This window comes from Fundulus heteroclitus, chromosome 19, assembly GCF_011125445.2.
Source record: "Fundulus heteroclitus isolate FHET01 chromosome 19, MU-UCD_Fhet_4.1, whole genome shotgun sequence".
Taxonomy (NCBI): Eukaryota; Metazoa; Chordata; class Actinopteri; order Cyprinodontiformes; family Fundulidae; genus Fundulus; species Fundulus heteroclitus.
Window position 1 is genome coordinate 17,176,920 of NC_046379.1, and position 6,472 is coordinate 17,183,391.

Here is a 6,472-nt window from a genome sequence, read left to right on the forward strand (position 1 = left end):
TTCCTAGTTGATGCTGATTTTATAGTTTTCTTTGAGGTCTCACCTGTCTGTTTTTGATTTTGAGCATTTCTAAGGTTTTTCTTACCTAAAGAATCCCATAGACGCATAAAGAGAAACAATTGTGCAGATTGTTCTTTATTAGAGGTACCAGTTGTGAATCCAACAGATTTTCTCATTTATGTTTCAAACCATGTGGTTTTTGGTTTTATCACATAATTTAAATATATTGGGGGGGGGCATTCATTCTTTAGCTAAAATTGGTGCATTTATAGAACGTAAATTGTGTTATTTATTAATTTTTATGCATTAAATGAAAAAAAAATTTTTTTTAGTATTTGACCGACCTGCAAAAGCCAATAGCCGATCTCAATGCCACTGATCTGTCCGATTGAATGCTGCATCTGTTCACATTTTTTATTTAGGGTCTGCACCATGTTTCAAAAAGATTGGGACGATTAAAGCACTCATGAACGGAAAGAAAAGGATGAAATTAAATCAACTGGGATTATCAGCAAGGAAAACAAGCTTCAAGCTGTAATGAACTGAAACCTTTTTTTGTTGCCTGGTGCTGTCTTCTTGTAAGCCTATAGCTGGTGACTGATTCATAATCGGCATTCTAGGCTAAATAATATGTCATGTTTATTTTCATGTCTTTAACTTAAACAAATGTGATCTTCCCTTCTTTTTTTTTGCCACTTCAGATGTCATTTTTAGATCTTGAAAGATTGTCTTGATATCCTTGGAGTAATTATTTTGGGAATAAAACCGAGTCCAGCAGGTCCCACATGGAAAGTTTGTTGCCAAAAAACAAATTAGTCTCATTTCAGATGGTGGGACAAAAACAGTGTTTTCCTGACATGATTCGACTGGTTGATGTGTAGATATTATCTATCGTTTTTTATAGACATTTGCTGTAGTTCTCTTAACGATAAGCTCTGGAGATTTTCTTTCTTTTTACCACACTTGCCATCCCCATCACTGTCGTGACAAGATGAACCTGGGTCTTCTTCCAGCCTTGTTTGTCAGTTCCTTTTTAATTATTGATCTGACTGTACCTCTGACTGGGCAAATTTAGGGCAATAAATTGTCTGACATGAGGATAATCACACATCTGCTTCAGTTTTATGAATAAATCGTTCTCTTTACTTTCCCATTTTCAAGAGTGACTAATGGGCATCATTTCAAAGTCATATTTATACTGCAGGGAAATTATTCAGTTAAGGTTTCCTGAGACATTAGACTTAAAAAGTGAAGTCTAAATTAATGTTTTCCATTTTTAATAAGATCTATTTTTAAAAACATGCTGGCAGGTGTCAATCGGTATGTTATAGAGCATTTTGTTTTTATTTACTTTTGCAGAAATTAGTTACCTTATATTAAAGTTTGCCACCAAAGTGAACTAAAACTTTAGTAAATACAAATATTAGGGTGTAAGGAAAGCAGCAATGAACATTATGCAAAGAGCTAATTAAAAAGGAGTACGGTCTTGTGTGTGTGTGTGAAAAGAAAAGTTGGATTAAATCCTGATGATGGAAAAAGTTGTTTAGAAAATGGCGATCAGAATGACTGTTGCAGGCTAAAAAGTAGAAGGTATGTGTGAGAGTGATGGAGAGACGGGCGCCGGTAGAAAATGAAGGTGGAGTGAACCAACGTTAAAAACAAGCATCCTGTCTGTCTGTCTCTCTGTTGTTCGTCCACATCCTTTTCTGGTTTGGCTTCGCGGGTACTACGAGGTTCTCCCCGGGCCAGGGAGAGCCTCGGGCTCTTCATGAAATATTCATCCTCGCCGTGAGGAGACACGAGGAAAGTTACATGGAAAATTAAAAGGACCAAACAAGAAAAGAGGCCGGGACACAGTCAGAATGACAAATGTAGTTACCAAACAAAACTTTTTCGTTTTTTTCTTTTCCTGGGCAAAGGCCGGTCAAAGCTGTGAAACTGTTGCACGGACACTCCCCGTAGGATTCAAAGCGAGTGCTGCAGAAGAGAGTTTGATAGGAGTTTTTTTTGGCCTCATCTTCAGGAGAAAACAGTTCCTGCAGCAGCAAACCTGAATGTTTAATGTGGAGCAGAAAGCATAGCTTATTTTATTTTTTTCCCCTTCTTCCTGGAAAACATTCTGCTGCCAGCATTAATCTGTGTAGAATCTCCCATGAAGCCCAAATTTAGAGCAGAATGAGAGAAGATAAAGGACTTCTTTTTAGTTTTTATATGGCGTGCAGCAGAAACCGGACTCTTGTGTTTGCTTTTCCAGTTTAGGAGTCTTGGGTATCAGGAGAGCAGGAGCTGGCACAGCTCTGCGTTTACATCCAAAACATGAGGCGGGGGGGGAACAGCAGCCCGAGTGTGGCTGGCTGGCCCCAGACGGTGAGCGGTGTAATTACAGCCGGGTCCGGCAGAGAGACTCGGTCAGCTCCGTCCGGCTGGTTCCATTACACACCCACATTGTGGCGGCTGGGGGACAGTTTGCTTCAGTGTCTGACAGAAATCACTCAGTTTTAGGCCACAGTTAAATAGCAGAAGGCCTGTTCTCGCTCAGTTTGCTCTGTTTCTAGTTTCCCCAGAAACAACCAGATTAAAAATACTTGGATTTGTTTATACGACTTTAAAAACCTTGCAACTGTAATTGTTTTCAGAATAATTTGTTTCATAATATCTTGCTTTTTTTTAGAACAAGCAAACCAGATTTGCTTTGAATGAAGGTGGCTCAGCAAAGGGGGCGACTGTGCCTTGATGGGTCGAGTAGTCATCTGGCAATCAGAAGGTTGTGGGTTCAATTCCAGCTTGGGCAAGGCACTTAACCCCAAATTGCCTACCGAGCTGCGTCTCGGTGTATGGGGAGTGTTGGCCTAGTGGTTACAGCAGCACGCTTGCACTCAGAGAAGGATGCAAGTTCAATCCCCAGTGCCGGCAGTCTGAGTCCCTGAGCAAGACCCTTAACCCCAGATTGTTCCCCGGGCGCCACACATGGCAGCCCACTGCTCCCCAAGGGGATGGGTTAAAAGCAGAGAACAAATTTTGTTGTAATGTATGTTTCAATGACAATTTCATTTCAAACCTGCACACATTTTACAATACATATACTGATAAACAACACATATGCATGGCTTGAAAGGGGGGTGGAAGAAGCAAAAGCTTATACATGTCCAATCCCCTCCCGCTCATCCCAGGGACACTCCCAAGACCTGCAAACGACAAGACAAAGACAAGACAAAGACAAGACAAAGACAAGACAAAGACAAGACAAACGACACATCCACACTCATGCATACAAGACAACACACTGGCCCAACTATCTCCTTCCCTACACCACACCACCCTCATAGAACATCACTCACTCTCTTCCAGGTATTTTCTCAGGACATCCCGCTTAAATATTTTTTTTTTAAAAAAGATTTATGTTTTCACAACACTTTTGTTCCTCCGCTAAACTATTCCAGAGGGTGACACCACGACTTGAGATGCACATTAATTTCAATGTAGTTCTTACTTTTGGTTGGTATAATTGATTTTCGCCTCTAAGATTATAGGTGCGAAGTGCCTCCCACTCCTGAAAGAGTTTTAAGACATTTTCTGGAAGAGAGCCAGTTGACGCTCTGAACATTATTTGCGCAGTCCTTAAATTTACAAGATCAAACAATTTTAAATTGGAAGATTTTAGAAACAATAAATTAGTGGGATGTAAATAATTTACTTTATGAACGATTCGAATAGCTCTTTTTTGTAGTGTAACCAGGGGCTGAAGATTGGTCTTAAAGTTGTTTCCCCAAACTTCAATACAATAATTCAGATATGACATAACAAGTGAATGATACACAAGGAACAATGCATTTTGACTGAGGAAGTGACGTACTCTGTTCATCACTCCCACACATTTTGCAACTTTTGTGCGCAAATAATTAATGTGATCTTTCCAGGACAATGTCTCATCTATAATCTAACCCAAAAAAGTATTTTGTTTAACCCTCTCTATGCTTACATTATCAATAATAATTTCAATTGGTACATTAGTTTTCCGTTTGCCGAATAACATTAGTTTAGTCTTTTTCCAATAAAGATATTACTATTACTAATCCATATTTACTGTATTTTGACTCAAAACTAACTTTATTTTAGCAAGCATGGATGCAGATGAAAACATTTTCGTCTCTTGTTAGCAGCCATCATCACTTTGGATCAAAATGGCATTATATGCCAGAAACTACTGCAAAGAATACTGCACCTAAACCTCAAGATGCAGAATCATGTTGCCACCAGTGCGCAGCTTGTTCTGTGGCTGGATGTTGAGGTTAATGATTTTGGACAAAAATGACAACAAATAGGAATTGGCAGGATACCTGTCTAAAGGTATGCATCGATTTTCAAAAAGTTGTGGTTTAAAAAAAGATTTCTGACTTGCCATTTTTACGGTTAAAATTTCCTAAAGTGAAATGCACGAGAAACTTCCTGAACCAGCGTAACTTTTTACGATAACTTTTTACCATATTAGTGTTCCAGTACTGCGCTCTGTTAAAATTGACCTACTTAATAAACTACTACATTTATCTCGCTGCTTATGACAAATACAATTTTACCCTGGATTTTTCTAGATATCGTTAGCCAAGAAAAACTTCATAAATCATGTTTATCAGAGCTGACTCTGATCTAAGAGTGAAGGCGTTATTTGGTTCAACGCGTGCGCATCTGTGTGTTAACATTTAGATATTTAAATGTCATGTCAAATATTTTCATAATTGCTGTTTTGAATATTTTGGGGGGAAAAATGATGGAACAACTGTTGTTTTTTTTTGTTACATTTTAAGAAAAATCCATTAGATCATTTAAACATTTTTTTTTCTTCTTATACCATAAAACCTTAATCCACCTTGGGACAGAAACCTGAGCCTGAACTTCTTCAATTCAGGAACGATTTGTTGGTGGTCCGTGTACATCAGCGTTAGAAATGACGTTCAACCGCTTCTTTTATGAATCCACGCAGGTAATGGATCTCCTGCACCCCCCCCTTGTTCTGTGACCCCATTAGGAATAAGGCTCTTTATAAAAATGACTGAGTGAATACGAGTGTAAAAGGACGTTAGGATCTCCATTTGTCTTCCTGTGAATGGCCCATCAGTAAACACCTGCTAATATCATCACAGAGCCGACAGTGATGGATGAAAGTCATTCTCCTCAGATGGGAGCAGTACGGCTGATTGGCCTCTTCGACACCGACGAGCATATTGGCCAAAAATGACACTTTAACGAGCTCTTCCCTGCGTTAAGTGCTGCCCGCCGGCCCCTCATCCCTAGCCGCCGCCTGCCTGACCCTGGCCCCCGTCATCCCCCCCCCCCACCCCCTTCCCCCTGCATCCCTCCCACATATCCATCCCCTTCCGAATGAAGGCTGCTCGCTTCATTGGCTAACAGATCAGACTGCCATGGAGACAGCTCATTAGTGGAATAATGAGAGCCCCACGTTGTCTTGTTATATCATCTCTGTATCGACATATTTGTGGCTGGGGAAAGAACATCTACTGTGTGCATGAAGTAGATGATGATTAACACAAGGTTATGGTTTGGGGAGGTCTCCTGGCTTCAGACGGTTTGGTGCTCGGCTCAAGTCCTGTAGTTCATTTGCATCCGCCAACTAATTGATTATTTCAGAGCTGCAATCCGCTTATGCTATTAATTACGGACCCCAATTCTCTTTTAATTTTAGATACTCTGCATTGATTTAATTTCTGATAGAACAGCTGTGGTATCGGTGCTATATGGTTCACAGCAACCTCTGGGGTGAAGTTAATACGAGCTTTCATTTGTCTTCCTTTTTGTTTCTAAAAGAGTTCAATCTCACTCTCATAACTAATAAGAAGATGCATGAAGGATGGCGGGGATTCTCTGCAGTTACAGGAACAGCTTCAGCACAGAAATACATGTTACACTTGTCAGCTACCTTCCCACACAGAGGAGAACTTGTAAAATGAAATGAATGAGAAGGCTTGTTGTTTCTGCCATTGTACACTTGGGGGCGATGTTGTCCACGTGGTTTTCTTTTGTAACTTCTAGGTGGAAGACCTTACCTCTACGACCTTGATTTGAAACGAAAGATTATTTCAAATATGTGAAAGCATAATTTGAAAATAAATATTGCATGTGTATTTTCTTTTGTCGTTTTAAAATATCTTACATAAAATAGGGATCAAAATGTATATCATTTTAAACACAAGATAGTGTTATATATGTGTGAGAGAGAAAGGGGCAGATTATTGTTTATCTGACAGTTTTTAAAAAATTAACTTAGCATTACATATTGCAGTCTACAATTTCCCATAATTTATGAGTTATTTTCCTTTGCTTATAGTTTACCCTTCTTGAACTTTGAGGTTACTTTCCCTGTACCTTAAACTTTACTTTGCAGGTACTTGGAGATTGCCTCTTCAGTGTTACATGTTCGTTATATATATATATATATATATATATATATATATATATA